The 19,800-nt window shown below is 43.2% G+C and overlaps 1 protein-coding gene across 4 annotated transcripts in view; it reads left to right on the forward strand.

The window, feature by feature from the left end:
- Positions 1–19,800, forward strand: part of LOC137546444 (regulating synaptic membrane exocytosis protein 3) — a 178,399-nt gene that overhangs the window by 96,468 nt on the left and 62,131 nt on the right. The window contains exon 1 of one of the 4 annotated variants that reach the window (XM_068268931.1): positions 18,545–18,634. The exons of the other annotated variants lie outside the window; for them this stretch is intronic. The gene's annotated coding sequence lies outside the window, so the exon portion shown is untranslated. Of the gene's footprint in view, positions 1–18,544; positions 18,635–19,800 lie in introns of those variants that run through there. 4 annotated transcript variants of the gene reach the window in all.

The raw sequence follows: 19,800 nt of genomic DNA on the forward strand, positions 1-19,800 counted from the left end.
CATAGTTTTAACTTTAGGAGGGGACCTTAAAAGCAAATACAGCAATGCCAAGGGGCTCTTCCTTACCTTTATATGCCAAAAAAGAAGGTGACTGGTGATAATGCAATGAGTGTATTATGGTGTTGTTTGGACACCCTTTTAGTATACAGGTAACAAAAGCAGGGCCGTGCAGAGGGTCCTTAAGTGGGGGGTGCTCAAATTTAAAAAAGGGTCCTTGCAATGTGCCCCTCCCCCCTTCTCCGCACACCCACCTCTCCTCATTTCTGGCTAGGGGGTATTGGTTGTCATGTGGGTGCTGAATGCAGATGCTGGGTGCCAGGCGGGTTCTGGGTGAGTACCGAGTGTCATGTGGGTTCTGGCTATGGGTGGGTATCGAGTGTCATGCGGGTGTTGATTGCAAGTACTTAGTGCCATGTGAGATCTTGGTGCATGTACTGGATGTCATGTGGGTGCGTAGTGCAGGTACTGGATGTGACATAGGTGAATACTGTACCGGGTGTTGGCTATGGGTGGCCTTGGTCGTCACATTGGTTGTGAATGCAAATACTTTGGGTGTGGGTACTGATTAAGTGGTTGTTTGGTGCAGACAATGGGTGCCATGTAGAGGCTGTGTGCAGGTGTGAGTACCGGGTGCAATGTCAGGCCTGGGTGCAGGTACTTGAGGTCATGTGAGTGTGAGTACTAGGTGCCAGTTATGGGGGGAAGGGGTGGATGTTGGGAGAAGTAGAGGTCAGTGTGGGTGTTGCAGGAAGGGGAAGTCATTGGGGGTGCTGGGGGAGGGAGAGGTCAGTTTAGGTGCTGGAGGAGGTCACTGTGGGTGCTGCTCGAGACAGGAAGGGTACTGCTGGGGACAGGAAGGGTGCTGCTGGAGGGAGGGAAAAGTCAATGTAGATGCTGGAGGAGGGAGGGGTCAGTGTGGGTGCTGGGGGAGGGAGAGGTCACTGTGAATGCTGGGGGAGGGAGAGGTCACTGCTGTCAGAGAGACACTATCTTACCTGCTCTCACACAGCTGTGGGGCTGGTTACACTAGGATTCCTGTATTGCACCTCTTTACTCCAAACTGGATATTGGTGGGATTGCTGTGGGTGCAGTGCAGGGGGTGGGAGGTCACTCACTGTGGTTGCTGCTATGAATGGCATAGTTGCTGCTAGGGGAGGTAGAGGTCAGTGTTGTTGCTGGGGAAGGTAGAGGTCAGTGTGGGTGCTGGGGGAAGGGTAGGTCACTGTGGGTACTGGGGTGAGGGGGAGAAGTAACTGTGGGTTCTGTGGAAAGTAGAGGTCAGTATGAGTGCTGGAGGAAAGGGAGGTCACTGTGGGTGCTTGGGGGGAGGCCACTGTGGGTCTTGGGGGAGGTAGAGGTCATTGTGGGTGCAGCTGATGGAATAGCCACACTTCATTTCAAAGTGGCCCCCGGGGAGGCGGGGCTTCCCGTGGGTAGGCGGGGCGTATCGTGGTTGGCGGCGGGGCTACATTTGCATGGCCAGAGGGGCCTTTTTTGAAGATTTTGAAAAGAAGGGGTTGCCTGGGCACCCAGAGCACCCCCCCCCCCCTCTGCACGTGCCTGAACAAAAGTATGTGGAATATCATTATTTCTTTTTATTTAGGATCATGTAATTGTGGTTTCCTCTTCCTCCTTTGTTTCTCTTATGCCAGTGCTGAGAGAATGGGCACTGCATTCAGCCTTCATGAAGATGTATGCTGTGCCACCATGCAAAGGCTTCTGAGAGAAGCATGTTTAGGGCTGCTGAATACAGGACATAGAGGAATTGTGGCTACTGATTATGTGATCACAGTTACAATTAAATGCAAAGGCATTTTGAATATTGTAATTTTTAAGCAGTTAAAGTGTACCAGAGACGTTTTAAGAGCAGTCGCTGGAGAGATACGTAGAGGGTGCACTTCTCTTGCGCAGACTGGCCGCAACTGGAGCAAGTTACGGGACCCAGTACAGGTGATAGAGAAGGCTGAGGACAGCGGGGTGGGAGCATTCCGTGTGCATAGGGCTGGAGGAAGCCCCAGGTGTGTATAAATCTTTTATTTTAAAACGTCTCTGGTTTCCATTAAGGCCTCCAAGTATTATACAATAGAATACAATTCCTGGAGCCCAACATCAATGTTGTTGCCACTTTGAATTTGCAATATTATAGGCTCCTTTGACTTTGGATTTACCACAGTTTACTTGTACCGTCACGTATATCAACCCGTCTGGAACGTACTAGCCACCCGTGGGCCTAAGAGACGATCATAAATGTATCCTGGAGAGCTCTCACGCTGGTTCATGCACCTTATGACTTTGTCATTCTGTGTCACAGGAACGGCATTTCCCTTCAGTGAGTTATCCCACTTATGTATTATTGTGATGTGATTATCCTATCTGGAGAGTCACCCAGCATGCTGAGCTAACTGCTCCTGCTGTCAGTTATGCGTGTGCAAAGCTGTCATTAGATTGACAGCATGGAAGCCTCCTCTAGAACAAGGCATTGCTTTTCCATAGCCAACTTCATCAGCACGGGCACAATGCATGCTCTGATAACTACAACAAAGGCTTTAAAGAAACACAGAGGAAAGAAATATACTCTGTTCATTGTTCCTGCTTCTCACCTCCATTATTTGCAGAAACACTGCAGATTTACAGCGGCACACAGTGAGTTCTGTATGTGACAGTTCTTCTGTTATACATACCATATATTTTTCAAGAGAGGATGTAATGAAAAAAAAAGTGCAAGGAACATAATTATAGTGTACAGTTACAGAGCCTGCTGTAAGACTTACCTACTAGCTGAGTTTTGTCAAGTGAATATAAAACATACTGCAGAGATCGTGGCCTACATTGTGTTAAGTGAAGGAGGCTATTCAGGCAGACACATATTCTCTGCAGCTTAGTGTCTTACAAAAAACAACATCCCAGTAGGACTTTTCTTAATGAGACTTCTGCTACAAGGCGGCACATAATATCACATGTAGTATCAGTCTTCGGTCTGCATTATCTAGACTAGAGCAAAGGTTCTTATTCATTGTTCTATTGGTGGCAATTTGCAGATCGCATCGCTTATTTACAATAAGTCCTTGCCTATACCTCTTACATATCATTTCAGATGACTGTCTGATACTTTATAGTAAGAGATGAAAAAAAAACTCAAGCAAAAAATGGAAGGCCTGCCATAACATCCGTTCAGGACAATGTTTTTAGTTGGGGAGTCTGGGGACCAAATTTAAAATGTTATGCACAGGGGCGTAGCTAGAAATCACTGGGCCTCCCTGTAAAAATGTGGATGCCCCCCTCCCTCTGGTGCCCATGTAGGGCGGGAGGCCCGGGACACTGCTGGGGCCTGCTCAGGGCTGTTTTTTGGGGGCAGGTGGGGTCGCAGCAGGAGGGGAGAACATTAGTCCCCACAACGGGGGGAGGGAGACCACTCCCCTCCTCACCTTGGGCTCTCCCCTCAGCACTCCCTTCATGCTGTGACCCCTCCTGCCCCCAAAATGGCCTTGAGCGGGCCCCAGCAGTGTCCCTGGCTCTCCCATGGATTCAGGGGCTGCAGCCCCTATTGTTACGCCACTGGTTATGCATATATATAAAACGTACATTTGTTCCAGAGTAAGATGCACTATAAGTTGCTTTTTCCTATGTCACTGTCACTTACAAGAGGTTGTAAAAATCTGACAGATCTGAAGGATTTTGGACTAGTTCATCTACTTACTAAAGGTGGCCATACACTTAAAGGGAACCTAAACCGAGAGGGATATGGATGTTTTCTTTTAAACAATACCAGCTGCTTGTCAGTCCTGCTGATCTCTTTGACTGCAGTATTAAGTGGATAACACACCTGAAACAAGCATGCAGCTAATCCAGTCTGACTTCAGTCAGAGCACTTGATCTGCATGCTTGTTCAGGGGCTGTGGCTAAGAGTATTGGAGACACGGGACCAACAGGAGAGTCAGGCAAAAAGGAAAAATCTATATCCTTCTCAGTTTAGGTTCCCTTTAAGGTGCCCATATATCAGACAATGGCCTCAATTCACTAAACTTATCTCCTGTCTTTAATAACTCTTCTAGAGTTGTTACCATTGTGATAAGGCATGTAGTATTCAGGAAACATTTTACCTCAGGCAAACCTAAAGTTAACTCTTCTGTCTTTAAGTTAACTCTTGAATCCTTAAAATAACTCCAGAGTTAAAGACAGGCTGTTCATTAACTGCGTGTGAAAATAACTACAGAGGCGGTAACTTAACTACAAAGGAGGTAACTTAACTACAGAGGAGGTAAATGAACTACAGAAGAGGTAACGTAAGGAATGAAGAGATAAGATAGCTCTCTTACTAGTGGAGGTAAGTTTTCTCTTGCCTTATTATCTCCAGCATGATCTTAGTGAATGGCCTTAATTCACTAAGATCATGCTGGAGATAATAAGGCAAGAGAAAACGTACCACCACACAGTGAGATAGTTATCTCTTCATTCCTTAAGTTACCTCCTCTGTAGTTAATTTACCTCCTCTGTATTTAATTTCCCTCCTCTGTAGTTATTTTCACACGCAGTTAATTAACAGCCTGTCTTTAACTCTGGAGTTATATAAGGATTGGAGAGTTAACTTAAAGACAGAAGAGTTAACTTTAGGTTTGCCTGAGGTAGAATGTTTCCTGAATACTACATGCCTTATCACCATGGTAACAATTCTAGAAACGTTATTAAAGACAGGAGATAAGCTTAGTGAATTGAGGCCAATGTATGGGTAGATCGACCAAGAGACACAGTAAAATGTGCCTTCCCCATTTTATATCAGAGTAGACAGTGCCTTCGTCACTCATCCCAATATCACACGCCCTTACCGCAGCGCAGCTGATTGAGCACATCGGCCCTACATCTTGCAGCATATCCGATCAATACATGTGACCAGTTCTAGCCCTAATTTGTCACATCTTCAATTGGGCATGTTCTTTCCCCGCCTGATTTTCATTCAATTTAAATATAATAATTCAATCGGATGGTCGATCGGCCACCAAGTCGCCTGATGTATGCCCACCTTAATAGATAGCTACCAGATTGGGCCACCAGATGAATAAAATCTAATTGAAGAGGGATCATCCTTCCAAACACTGTACATAGATTTTAAATAGATTTTCAATAGATTTCAGTATGAAATTCTGTGGTGCCACGCACTGCCTGCTGAACCTCCAGGTCTTACCCATCTCCACCCCCGGGCCATGCAGTGTGTTGGCAGCAGAGTTTACACTTTACATTGTGCACGTCTTTTCTCCATAACCGTTAGGCGTTCCTCCCTGCCTCTTCTCTCCCGGGGCGCCCAGTGGCTATGGAGAGAAGACATATGTCAACAGACAGGTGAGTGTAAGCTTGTGGTCATACCAAAATTGAACTACCACTGCCGCCACACCCCAACCCATGGCTGTTTGAGCGATATCTTTAACCGATTTAATATATTTAGTCTGGAATTCGATCAGCACCACTTGCTTCATCGATTTCTACATAATTGATCGGAAAAAAATGTTAAGTTTATGGTCACTTTAGTGAATAACAGTTACTCAGTCCAACTTCCAGAATAGTGTGCAAACATGTAAGGAGGCTGGCCAGCATCTTTGTACAGATCTATTGCAAACTATTTGAGGGGTTACTAAGAGATACTATACATGACTTCATACTAGAAAATAATCTTCTCAGCATCAACATGGGTTTACTAAAGACAGGTCCTGTTTGACTAACATGCTCAGCTTTTATGAGGTAGTGAATGCTAATATGGATATTGGGAATGCTGTAGATGTGATATACTTGGACTTTGCAAAGGCCTTTGACACTGTTCCCCACAAAAGTCTGGCGCAAATGTTGAGGATGCAAGGACTGGGGAAGAGTCTGTGTGCATGGATAGGGAACTGGCTAATGGACATAAAACAAAGCGTTGTGGTCAATGGATCGTACTCAAAATGGGAGACTGTTAGCAGTGGGGTACCACAGGGGTCTGTTCTGGGTCCAGTGCTCTTCAATTTATTTATTAATGACCTAGTAGATGCAGTAGTGAGCAATGTTGCTATTTTTGCAGATGATACAAAATTGTGCAGAATCATCAACTCTCAGGAAGATAGTGTCATATTGCAACAGGATCTGGATAGGATGGCTATATGGGCACATACATGGCAGATGAAATTCAATGTTGAAAAATGTAAAGTCATGCATTTTGGACGTACTAATGGTCTAGCACCATACAAAATAAATGGGATACAGTTGGGGACATCAAACTTGGAGAAGGACTTAGGAGTACTCATCGACAACAAGTTAAATAATCATACTCAATGCCAAGCAGCTGCAGCTAAAGCTAACAAAATTTTGGGATGCATTAAAAGGGAAATAAAAACTCGAGATGCTAGCATAATATTGCCCCTGTTTAACTCTCTAGTAAGGCCACATCTGGAATATGGAATTCAGTTCTGGGCACCACATCACAAAAAAGATATTGCAGTTTTAGAGCAGGTGCAGAGACGAGCAACAAAATTGATACGTGGGATGGAAGGTCTCACTTACCAAGAAAGGTTAGATAAACTGGGTTTATTTAGTCTAGAGAAAAGACGCCTTAGAGGGGATCTAATTAACATGTATAAATACATCAGAGGGCAATATAATAGCTTGGCGGATGAGCTTTTTGTCCCTAGGCCTTCTCAAAGGACTAGAGGACATGATCTGCGCATGGAGGAAAAACGTTTTAGCCATTTATTTAGGAAAGGGTTCTTTACAGTAAGGGCCGGTTCACACTTGCGGTTCCCTGCCAAACGGACCGGATGACCTGACCGGATCCGGACCGGATCCGGATCGGAACCATACGGTTCTGATCCGGATCCGATCCGGATCCGGTCAGGTTGCATCAGGTGTTCATCAGGATGCGATCCGGATCCGTTTGGCAAAAGATAGTAGAAACCGAATAAAAATGTTAGGGTCTGGGAGGTCAGCAGAAGGTGGACCTGTGGAATCAGGCCCTCCGCTGTTTAGCACTCACCTCCACCTCCGACATACTGCCAACATCTCCAGCACGTTTAAAGTCACTGCTGCTCCACTCCAAAATGCTTGCCCATGTGTCCCCATCCAAAATCGCCGCTACAATACGCATAGGAAGTGGGGTAGAACATCCGGATTTTTAGCCAGTGTGTTGTGCGCTCTCCGGTTCTCATTGGTTTGTATTGGCCGGATGGTGCAGTCCGGCTCCGCTCCGGATACGGCTGCCGGAGGAGCCGGACCAAAAAATAGCGCATGTTGGGTCTTATGCCGGAGTCCGGATCCGGTCCGGATCCGGTCCGGACGAAACGGACGCATGTGAACGGACGCATAGGCTTTCATTGCTATGCCGTGCGTCCGTTCCGTCCGTTCTGCATGCGGTCCGGCTCCGGCACGGCGATTCCGGACGGCGACCGCTAATGTGAACCGGGCCTAAGAGTGATTAAGATGTGGAATGCATTGCCACAGGAAGTCGTTATGGCAAACTCTATACCTGCATTTAAAGGGGGCTTAGATGCTTTCCTTGCGTTGAAAGACATCCATGGCTACAATTACTAGGTAATGCCTAATGATGTTGATCCAGGGATTTTATCTGATTGCCATCTGGAGTCGGGAAGGAATTTTTCCCTTCAGGGGCTAATTGGACCATGCCTTGTAAGGGTTTTTTCGCCTTCCTCTGGATCAACAGGGATATGTGAGGGAGCAGGCTGGTGTTGTACTTTATACTGGTTTAACTCGATGGACGTATGTCTTTTTTCAACCAAAATAACTATGTAACTATGTAACTATGTAAGATCCTTTCTGTAATGAATAAAATGCTGAGAGCTCCCTTTGAGATGCACTAGTCCAAAATCTGTCAGATATCAGATTTATATTATCTACTGTAAGCGACAGCAACATACGAAAAAAGTAATTTATGTTGCATTTTAATCTGGGAGAAATTTACTTTTTATAAATATGTATACACATATATTTTAAATGTTACAATTTTTCCCAATAGCTGTCCTTTAAGGAGTTTTTCACACTACACAATGTATGCACGAATGCAACTTCATGGATGTCGGTGGCCTTCACACAATAGAGCCCGACAGGAAATTGCATGCATTGTGCGATACTATTGTTTTGGCCACGTTACATCGCAACCTGTGGGAATGCACAGCTGTACTGTGAATGGTAAGATGAAAGTCTATGGGCTTTCATGTTACCATGCGTATTGCACACTATGTGCAGTGCGTCTGTGAGGTTCTGTGGACTCCCGACCTTACAATCAGCCACTACGCCCCAATCTACCACCGCATGCTTCGCCCTATGTGGCACGCCCCTGATTGAACAGGAGACTAGTAATGTCTACCTGACTTCGGTTGCACCCAGGTCTTATTGTGCAAGGGGAGAAGGCCAAAAGTCCACCAGAACCACACGGCAGGAACACGGATAATGACACAAGGCAGGCAATGAACAGGCAGCTGTCAACTAATAGTTAGGAGCAGATAATACCAGCAACAAGATAAGTAACCACTCCAGGCTCAGAAAGATACAATATGAAGTAGGCAAGCAGGGTCAGAGTGTTCCAGGTCGGTACACAGTTATCAGTATATCAAAGTACAAGAGGGAGTGGCAAAGGCGAAGTCAGGACAGATAAAGGTCGATACAGGCAGCAGTCAAGGATAATCCAGGAACAGGAAAGAGGTCAAAACACGAGAAAACAATATTAACCAGCGAAATACCAGCAGGAGCACCCAGCAATAACCAGCAGGCTAACGCCATCAAGGGCTATGATCACAGAGCACAAAGGTTAATATCCCATGCATCCACCGGCCATACACACACCACAGCCAATCAGGACCCCTGCCTGATTGTCAGCTGATCAAGAATCGGCTGACACTAAGATTTCCGGCGCCTGAGAGCATAAGGCGGTCGCCTACCAACAGTCGGCCACTTAGCCTCTCCAGTTCTGATAACGCGGGCAGCGCCGCCAAGAGTAGTGAAGTCAGTCCTAAATGCATCCACAGATCAGGAAGAACTCATCGTCATGTGTCTCACAGCAAAATGAGCTGTTGCAGCTCATTTTGCTGTGAGACCCAGCAGGTGGGACCCAGCAGGTGAGTTACTGACAGCGTCATGCCTGACAGCACTGCACATAGCGGTAGTACCCAATCAAAATTCTCTTTTTCTCCTAGGTGAAATTCAAGTTTTCTCCCAGGTGATATTTTCACATCGTATCAATAAAAAGCTTTTGCCACCAGCAAGCAAGAAAATACTCGCATTATTTTTTACTGTACTTTTTCATCTACTTGTTGGTATTTTTTCAATTGATGAGTGCTGAAAAGTTATTTTAAACAGAAGATGAAAATTACCTCCTAGGAGAAAAAGCGAATTGGAACATGCCCATAGTGTGAATGCGCCCCAAGAAAGGATTCACATCCGTTATTATCGGCAACATCACCTTTGTTTCCTTTTGCTCCAAATTTGCATATGAAACAGAAAATACAGTGCACTGTATGCATATGTGTGTGTATCTACACACATACACATTGGATTTTAATTGTATGTTAATTACTGCAGCACATGTAAACTAAACATATACACTGATGCATAAAGAATTACTTTAAATTCTTTTTTTCTGAAATAACAGGAAGCTGTAAGTAAAACTCTTGGGCAGATCATGTGCTCACTTGGATTATTAAAAGATTTTAATTATACGATGTGAGAATGCACAATGAACAAAGTGGAACAAGCAGTAATTACTGTCAGAGTCCACAGAGGAGCCCACACCTCCAGGTAACTTGTCTAATGGGAACTTCCACATCGTACCCCTCCTTCCGGAAATTAATAGGCTGCTATGTTCTACGATTTACACATTAAGAAATAGTTGCAGAGCTTGCCTGCTTAGAATATAAGTGTGCATCAGAGAGCAGAAAAAAAGGAAGGTAAGATTGAAAGGAGGTTGTAAAAACAGATTAGTTTTACAATTTTTTTATGTCATAAAATTATTTTATGGCTTCATTATTGTGGGCTTTAGAATATCCAGTATATGTGTCTGTATGAAAATAAACCAAGATTGACATAATTGAATGTTTAGCACTGTACAGACCCTCACACTTCCAGTTTTTTTAGGGATGATGATGATAATGATGATCATCATCATCAATATCTTTTTGATCAGTATAGTGACAGCACATGTTAGGGACAGGGCTAGAAAAGGTATTGGAACTATATGTGTAGGAGGAGCTTATGAGTGAGGAAATGTAAGTGGGCCAGAAGCAGTGGAGAGACTTAAAGGGAACCTTAACTGCGAGGGATATGTATGTTTACTTTTAAACAATACCAGTTGCTTGGCAGTCCTGCTGATCTCTTTTGCTGCAGTAGGGGTTGAATCACACCCCTGAAACAAGAACGCAGCTAATCTAGTCTGACGTCAGTCAGAGCACCTGATCTGCATGCTTTTTGAGGGGCTGTGGCTAAAAGTATTAGAGACGCAGAAGAGTCACACAACTGGTATTATTTTAAAAGGAAAAATCCATATCCTTCTCAGTTTAGGTTCCTTTTAAAGGCAAAGCTGAGTAGTTGGAATTTAATTAAGGCAGTGTAGAGATAGGGGAGAGCAGGGGCTGCAGTACAGTGAGAAGGATAGATAAGTCTGGCTGCAGAATGTATGATAGATAATAGAGACAAGAGTCTAGCTAGTGGAATACCAGATCAGAGGATGTTGCAGAAGCCAATATGAGAGGGGAAAGGGCACACTAATAAGAGAATGGTTATCTCTGGATATAGGTGGTGTATTTTAGGAAATACATACATGGAAATGGCAGGACCTGGAGATAAGGAGCTCAAATGAGATTAGAGAGTCAAAGGTGAAATCAAGATGGCGCTTCTATGGACTGGGAAAACGAACTGTGCTATTCAGATATGGGGCAGGGAAGAAGGGGTGTTTTTGTAACGATGGAATGATTTGGTAGAAAAAAGAGCGCCAGCTGAGGGTGGATGAAAATGGCGCCACCATAGACTCTAATGCAATTATCGTTAATACGGCGAAAAAAGCAGAAAAAAGGGCGTCGCAATAAATATTGTTAACAACATTAGAACATTACAGTTTTTGAAGTATATTATCGTTTTAGAAGCTTGAAACATTATAGTTTTTGTCATATTATTTTGTTTGTATGTACAGATTTTACATTATCAAAGAGATTATTGTTTCTATGTGTAAAAGGGGGTTTCTGCAGAGGGAGTGGTTAGGGTTAGGCACCACCGGGGCGACGGTTAGTTTTAGGCAACATCGGGGGTGGGGGGGTTTTAGGGTTAGGCACCACCAGGGGGGTGGTTAGGGTTAGGCACCATCGGGGAAGTGGTTAAGGTTAGGTGCCACCAGGGGAGTGGTTAGTTTTAGGCACCACCAGGGGAGGGTTCTGTGTGAGAGTAGGTTTGGGTTAAGCTGTTTTGTTGAATTACATAATGATTTTTAACGTTAACATATTTTCGTTATTATTTTCCGCCTTTTTTTTACCGGTATTTATCGTTAACCAAGTTTGACAAAAATGTTAATCGTTATCAGATTTCGTTATCCACCGGCGCCATTTCATTATTCAGCCGGGCCCTTTTTTCACGGCGCCCGTTTTCCTGCATGCAATGATTTGTTTTCAGTTGAATCTCTCCAGCATGAATCTTTATTTGGGACTGATGAAATGAAGTCAGCAGTGGCCAGGTATAGGTAGGTGTCACCTGCATATAAATGGTATTGTAGGTCAGTAAGAGTTTAGACTAAGGGCTTTATGACATATGTGCAACACAATACTATAACATTATGTGCTGGCCCAAGCAGCCACCTCTCTCTGCTTCCATTTGTAGCTGTGCCTAGTTTGCATTCCTCTCCCACAGTCCTGCCCCTTGCAGCAGGCATCTTCATCTCTACTCCCCAGGTCAGTGCAGAGTTATTGCATGATTTGTATCAGCTGTAACAAATACTTTTTTTTAAAAGGTTATTATGCTGTTGTGTATCTTTTAGAGCAGAGAGGAAGTTCTGAGTTTGGGCCCACTTTAAAACTGCAACTGTGCTGATGCAATGTTATAAATAAAAAGCTATAACTAAAAATAAAAAAGCTATATAACTGAAAATAAAATATGAGACTCTATTCTTTGCTACTAATGCTGTATTAATTATCCGTACTACACATACAATTCATTATATCTTAAGTTTTCTTTCGCTTCAGGTTTGCTGTAAGTGATGAAACTGTCTCCAAACATGTTTGTATGCTGGCTAGTATTTGTGGAGAGCAGTGAGTTTAGTACAAACAAAGATGTGATGTAAGAACAGAAGGAAGGCAAGCAATAACATGTTTATGATGATGAGGCTTTCACAAGATAAAATGGCTCATTAGAGATTCAGCACCATGGATAGAGCTTACACAAGAGAAGACAGAAAAGATAGAGGCTTCAGTGTGTTCTACATGAACATTCACTTCACTGTACGGCTATTATTCTGTACAACAGATGCTGCTGTGCACGCTGTAAATAGTTGGGAAAATATTTCTGAAAATAATATTCCTGCTATAAAATTTTAAAAGGATCTAGTGAAAACCACATTGCTGTCACGTGGCCCTGTTAAGTACAGTATGTTTCCTCCTCTGCTTCTTTTGACCAGCTGATCTCTTTGCAGTATAGCAGACTCTTTCATTGCTGCGGGCCATGAGCTCCTTTCAGCTGGAATTTTAATGCAGCTGAATGGCAGTGTTTGTAAGCCCACACGTGTCTGTGCTTGATATGCAGTGGAGTTACCCTGCAGCACTCTGATATACCTCACTGCCTTCAGTGTGAAAGAGGCCTCACATGGTTTCATACCGTTTGAACTGGAAGCGCCCGTTTCTAATGTTGTTAAATGTACAGAGATCTCCAAAAGGCAGTATCCGACAATAGCTTACGCGGTGTCCTACCTTTTAGGGTTCCTGTTCTAGATATATAAACCAGGATTCGGATAAAAAGTTCAAAAATATTTATTTGTGCACTCGACATCGCGTTTCACGGTAAAAGCCGCTTCCTCAGGGCAGTAGCGTGCCTTTAAAAAACAAACAGTAGCACTCAGAAATGATTCAGGTATTGTGTTCAAACAAAAACAAACAAAAAAAATTATATATATATATATATATATATATATATATATATATATATATATATATATATATATATATATATATATAAAAATCATCAAATGTCAAAAACAAATGTCATTTGTCATATAGAACGCTGAACATATTCACATAAGCACATAGCATAGAAAATGTAAACATTAAAGAGACTCTGTAACATCAAAAACCTCCCCTGGGGGGTACTCACCTCGGGTGGGGGAAGCCTCTGGATCCTAATGAGGCTTCCCACGCCGTCCTCTGTCCCACGGGGTTCTTGCTGCAGCCCTCTGAACAGCCGGCGACAGACCCGACTGTAGATTCAATATTTACCTTTGCTGGCTCCAGCGGGGGCGCTGTGGCTGCTTTCGGCTCGGAAATAGACGGAAATACCCGATCTTCGTCCGGTCCGCTCTACTGCGCAGGCGCCGGAAACTTGCGCCTGCGCAGTAGAGCAGACCCGACGGCGATCGGGTATTTCCGCCTACTTCGGGGCCGACAGCCGTCAGAGCGCCTGCGCAGGAGCCGGGAAGGTAAATATTGACGCCATCTTGTACGGAGGGCTGCAGCGAGACCCCTGAGGGACCGAGGACGGCGTGGGAAGCCTCATTAGGATCCGGAGGCTTCCCCCACCCGAGGTGAGTACCCCCCAGGGGACGTTTTGACGTTACAGTTCCTCTTTAAGGATCAGTTCTTGTTTCAAAGATAAAACATGCTGCAGCTATAGTGCCTGCAGAAGCTGTCATATATGGCAAGTCGACAGCAAAAACAAGAACTGGTTCTTAAAGAGAATCTGTATTGTTAAAATCGCACAAAAGTAAACATACCAGTGCGTTAGGGGACATCTCCTATTACCCTCTGTCACAATTTCGCCGCTCCTCGCCGCATTAAAAGTGGTTAAAAACAGTTTTTAAAAGTTTGTTTATAAACAAACAAAATGGCCACCAAAATAGGAAGTAGATTGATGTACAGTATGTCCACACATAGAAAATACATTCATACACAAGCAGGCTGTATACACCCTTCCTTTTGAATCTCAAGAGATCATTTGTGTGTTTCTTTCCCCCTGCAGCTATCTTCCACTGAAGTGTCAGGCTGTTTCTTCCTGCAGAGTGCAGACAGCTCTGCCTGTATGTAATTCCTCAGTATGTGAAAGCCTAGCCAGCTCAGAGGAGGATTTATCCAGCTTGTAAAAGATAAGAGAGAAGAGAGAAGCTGCCCTAATCTAAATAATACACAGGCAGTGTGCAGAGAGGGGCCTGGAGGGGGGAGATGCATCACAGAACCACAACACTGAAGAACTTGGCAGCCTTCCAGACACAGGCCTGACAAGTCTGACAAGAGAGAGATAAGTTGATTTATTACAGAGATGGTGATAGTAGAACGTGCTGCAGTAAGCCAGAACACATTAGAATAGCTTTTGGAACTTGTAGGATAATAAAAAACAGGATGCAATTTTTGTTATGGAGTCTCTTTAATGTTTACATTTTCTATGCTATGTGCTTATGTGAATATGTTCAGCGTAAACACCATGTTGTTCTATATGACAAATGACCTATTTGTTTTTGACTTTTGATTATTTTCATATATATATTTTTTTTTTAACACAATACCTGTATCATTTCTGTGTGCTACTGTTTGTTTTTTAAAGGCATGTTAATGACCTGAGGAAGTGGTTTTTACCGTGAAATGCGCTGTTGAGGGCACGCATAAATATTTTTGAACTTTTTATCTTAATCCTGGTTTATATATCTAGAACAGGAACCCTAAAAGGTAGGACACCTCATAAGCTATTGTCGGATACTGCCTTTTGAAGATCTCTGTACATTTAACAACAATAGAAACGGGCGCCTCCAGTTCTTACAATACTTAGAGTTTACTCCTTAGTTTTAGGGGGGGGGGGGGATTGGTTAAAAAGGTTTTTCCCGTGAACCACAGAATCCTTTTTTTGGAGCAGCGACCAGCATCATACCATAGAAGGCCGTGTGGGGACGGTACTTCCCCACAAGCGCTGACGAGTGGTTGCCTCACCCAGCAACCCTTGTTTGTGAGTATACTTCCTGCCTTTTATATACTGTCCAAGTGGTTTCATGCTCATATAATCAAATTGTATAATTATCTACTTAGATATGTGTTATTTTACTATTATTTCTATCCCTGGAGACATAAAAAAGATGAAAAGTATATATTTGAGTAGTCTGTACCCACTGTCCTCCTACAGAACGTCTGAACTGCCTTCATACCAATCTAAGTGTGGATCTTGACTAACACTGAAGTTGAAGCTGAGTTGACATCTTAAAATTGTTTTCAGTATTCTGGTGGCATCTCCCTTCTAGCTGTACTGCAGTAAGGCTAATGAAAAAGATGGATGCTGATTTCTGTAGTTGTAAAATGAACCTAATCTGAGGAGCGTTAGGAATGTGTAGGTCGATTTTCAAGAAGGCCAGAGATCTTCTTTAACTCATGGGTCAATAAATGCACTCCCACAGTTTGCAAACACATGTGACTGTTCTTTGTCTTAGGAAGGCAGGCTCTTGCTGTCATGTACATAAGATCATATATAGCCAAATGGGTTCAATCAGTAGTGGGCAAATAGTTAAAATATAACAGTGGATGTACTTGTACTGTACTGCATTGAGTGAATGGTAGTCATCTACAATTGTATTGAAATGTGGCCGAGTTGTGAGCATGCAAGCCCACAGAATGTGTTGTCACTGCATGAACGCACTATGTTATGGAACACTCGCTATGAAAATTCATGCTCCAGGTGAGGGCTACAGTGCTTACTAACAAATAGCTGAAGACATTATACTGCAAACATGGATTTTGCTAGGAAAATTGTTTTTGCAGTATCCCTGCAAACCCCAATGAATACTACAATATTTTTAGTTTTTATTATAAAAATGTAGTGTACTGCTTTTACAAAGACTTGCTAACCTCTTAATCCACCACTCAGGCTGTGTGTCCTCTAGCCGATACCAACCCACGTGGCTTTTAGCATGGGGGGGGGGGGGGAGGAGAAGGAGAGACCTTACAATGTGGTGGGGGGAGAAATATTCCTCCACCCATGCGGAGCTCCCTTATATTGAGCTTTATTCACACAAGAATCTCTTCCAGTTCTGACTAGATTTAGTGGTACTTGTCTTTCCGGAAGCTGTAGGCCTTAAAGAGAATCTGTATTGTTAAAATCGCACAAAAGTAAACATACCAGTGCATTAGGGGACATCTCCTATTACCCTCTGTCACAATTTTGCCGCTCCTCGCCGCATTAAAAGTGGTTAAAAACAGTTTTAAAAAGTTTGTTTATAAACAAACAAAATGGCCACCAAAACAGGAAGTAGGTTGATGTACAGTATGTCCACACATAGAAAATACATTTATACACAAGCAGGCTGTATACACCCTTCCTTTTGAATCTCAAGAGATCATTTGTGTGTTTCTTTCCCCCTGCAGCTATCTTCCACTGAAGTGTCAGGCTGTTTCTTCCTGCAGAGTGCAGACAGCTCTGCCTGTATGTAATTCCTCAGTATGTGAAAGCCCAGCCAGCTCAGAGGAGGATTTATCCAGCTTGTAAAAGATAAGAGAGAAGAGAGAAGCTGCCCTAATCTAAATAATACACAGGCAGTGTGCATAGAGGGGCCTGGAGGGGGGAGATGCATCACAGAACCACAACACTGAAGAACTTGGCAGCCTTCCAGACACAGGCTGACAAATCTGACAAGAGAGAGATAAGTTGATTTATTACAGAGGTGGTGATAGTAGAACGTGCTGCAGTAAGGCATAACACATTAGAATAGCTTTTGGAACTTGTAGGATGATAAAAAACAGGATGCCATTTTTGTTACGGAGTCTCTTTAAAGAGAACCCGAGGTGGGCAGATGGGACACAGAGGCATGTTCTCTGCCTCATAACATGCCTCTGTGTCCCCACACCGCCACTCTCTACTCCCCAACTGCCACGCTATAGCCCCCCGAGATTGGCAACATTATTTGTTGCCATCTCGGAGGTAAACACAGGGAGAGGGATTCACCTGTTCAAAACGCCCACCGGTGGCATTCTTACAGGATTTCCAAAGCTGCCATTGGGCAGCTCTCTCTCATTGACTACGCCCCCTGCCACTCCCTCTCCTCCCTGCACGCTGGATGAGAGAATGAATCTCTCATCCCAGCCCCGTGACCTATACGTCACAAAAGTGAAAGTAGGCCAGTGCGGCCCGCAGGAGCGGCGTTTTTTGCGGTTAGATGATCCGCTCAGCCCCACGGATCAGGTAGCCTACTTTTTTTAATTTTTTGAGTACATCTTGGGCTCTCTTTAAAGGCCTTCTGCGCATACACCATATCCCCCCCCCCCTCCCGCTATCCACCTTGGGGTGGTGCGTGTCCACGTACAAGAGGGTGCTATCACAGGTGCATTAAGCAATGACCTGGAAGCTGTTATGGGTTCTTAGCCATTTTTAACATGGAGAACAGAGAATTTAATTTATCATGGTGGATGAACAGAATACCGGAAAGGGGGAAGAGATTGATGAGCAGACTATGCTGGAGGTAAGTATGACGTGTGTGTGATTATTTGAACTTTTATTTTTCAGCTGAGGTTTTCTTTAAGGACTGGGGGTTTGAGACAGCTGTGCAAACATTTGTGGGAAAAACACAAGATGTGGTCTGGTGTAGGGTTTATTTTCATGCAGTACTATTTCTGCCTGACGAACTTCCCCTCACCAGACCCCAAGTGTTTTATAGTATTCAGGTTGTACAAAGAGTACATTCAGACATAGCGGTAGTTCATGTTTCACTTGTATGCATTATTATTAATACTTTGTTGCTTCTCTCTCAGTCCTTTATTCCTGTGACAGCCGCAGGAATGTTTGCTAACTGAAAATATTGCAGATTATTTCTACAAATGCTATGGACACAGCTTGTTCATTAAAATATCGTTTGGCCTATGCATACTGCTATGACATGACTGTAATATGACATGAAAATAAGAAAACATGCGGTACTTGTGCATAATTATGCATAAATTATATGCATGTGTACGTAATCCACCCAGCTTTGTGTTCATGTTTTCACAGTGAATTAAGTCCCTGCTTTGCTGATAAGCTGTTTTCTTGGCTCAGCTCACGTATAATAAATTATTTACATATTTAGAATTGGCATATTCCACTGTCGCATAAAAAGAAATAAATGCATTGGAACTTTTATATATTAGGATTATCCAGTGTGATTATCCAGTATGTCTAGGTGTGTTCATTGAGCAGATTACAAATTGTGTTTGCATTTGAAGGCTGCATTTCTTTTCATTGTTTTACTGTGGTGTGGTGCCATCTCTGTAGGAGCAGCTACATGTTAGAGGGAGATAGAGAGAAGGTACAGGATGCTTGTTGCCATGGCAACAGGAAGCATCAAAGAGATATGAATGTGATGAAAGGAACTAACGAGGACTATCTCCTGGTGACCTGGATCATCAAGGGGTTGCCAAGGAACCCATGTAGAGCTAGGGGCTTCCACAGGGTGCAGCAGGATTAGTGTCTGGTTAGCAAAATGAATACAATTAAATAATGTGTGCCACATGCATTGCAGAAAGTGGTTTCATCACTCCAGCTATGTTGTTGTTTGTCCTATCGCTTGATGTATATGAGAAATTAAATAACAAGATTGTTTCTTAAGGGAAAATTTAAACTGCTTTCTTATATTAATATACTGCGGAAAATGCAGACTGAGACGCGTGGTCAATTTGGTGAATCCAAGCACTAGGGAGGATGTTTAGATGTTACCTTTTCAGGATTAAATTTGCAAAAAATGAAGAAATGGGGAAAAAACATGGCTTGTAAATATTTTTTGCATCCTGTTCTAATTCATTCTTTTAAAAAGATGTTCTATATACTTAAAGAGGAACTGTAGTGAAAATTACATAATTAATAAAATCACTTATTTTTTGCAATACTCATTTATAGATTATTTAGTCAGTGTTTGCCCATTGTAAAATCTTTCCTCTCCCTGATTTACATTCTGAAATTTATCACTGGTGGTGACATCTTTACTCCTGCCAGATGATCTGTGTGGAATGTTCTATACTGAGAGTTCTATGCACAGAGGGAGATATTGCTTGCTTGGCAGTTGGAAAAAGCCATTATTTTCCACAATGCAATGAGGTTCACAGACAGCAAACTGTCAGGACAATGGTCATGACATCACATTGTGTGAGTGGTTTCACCATAATATTAGCCACACAGACCCCCCTCCCCCGATGCTCTATTTTAGAAAAGGTAAAGATTTCTCATAGGAAAGGGGGTATCAGCTACAGATTGGGATGAAGTTCAATTCTGAGTTAAAGAAGAACTCAAGTGAAGATAATGTAATAAAAAAGTGCATCATGTTTACAATAATTATGTATAAAGTATTTAGTCAGTGTTTGGCCATTGTAAAAGCTTTCCTCTCCCTGATTTACATTCTTACATTTATCACATGGCAACATTTTTACTGCTGGCAGGACATGTCAGTGGAATGTGATGCTGCTTGCTTTCTTGGCAGTTGGAAACAGCTGTTATTTCCCACAATGCAACAAGGCTCTCATAGTGTGATGTCAGAACCATGGTCCTGACATCACACTGTGGGAGAGGTTTTACCACAATATCAGCCATACAGAGCCCCCTGATGATCTGTTAGAGAAAAGGAATAGATTTCTCATGAGAACGGGG

This window comes from Hyperolius riggenbachi, chromosome 2 (assembly GCF_040937935.1).
Source record: "Hyperolius riggenbachi isolate aHypRig1 chromosome 2, aHypRig1.pri, whole genome shotgun sequence".
NCBI lineage: Eukaryota > Metazoa > Chordata > Amphibia > Anura > Hyperoliidae > Hyperolius > Hyperolius riggenbachi.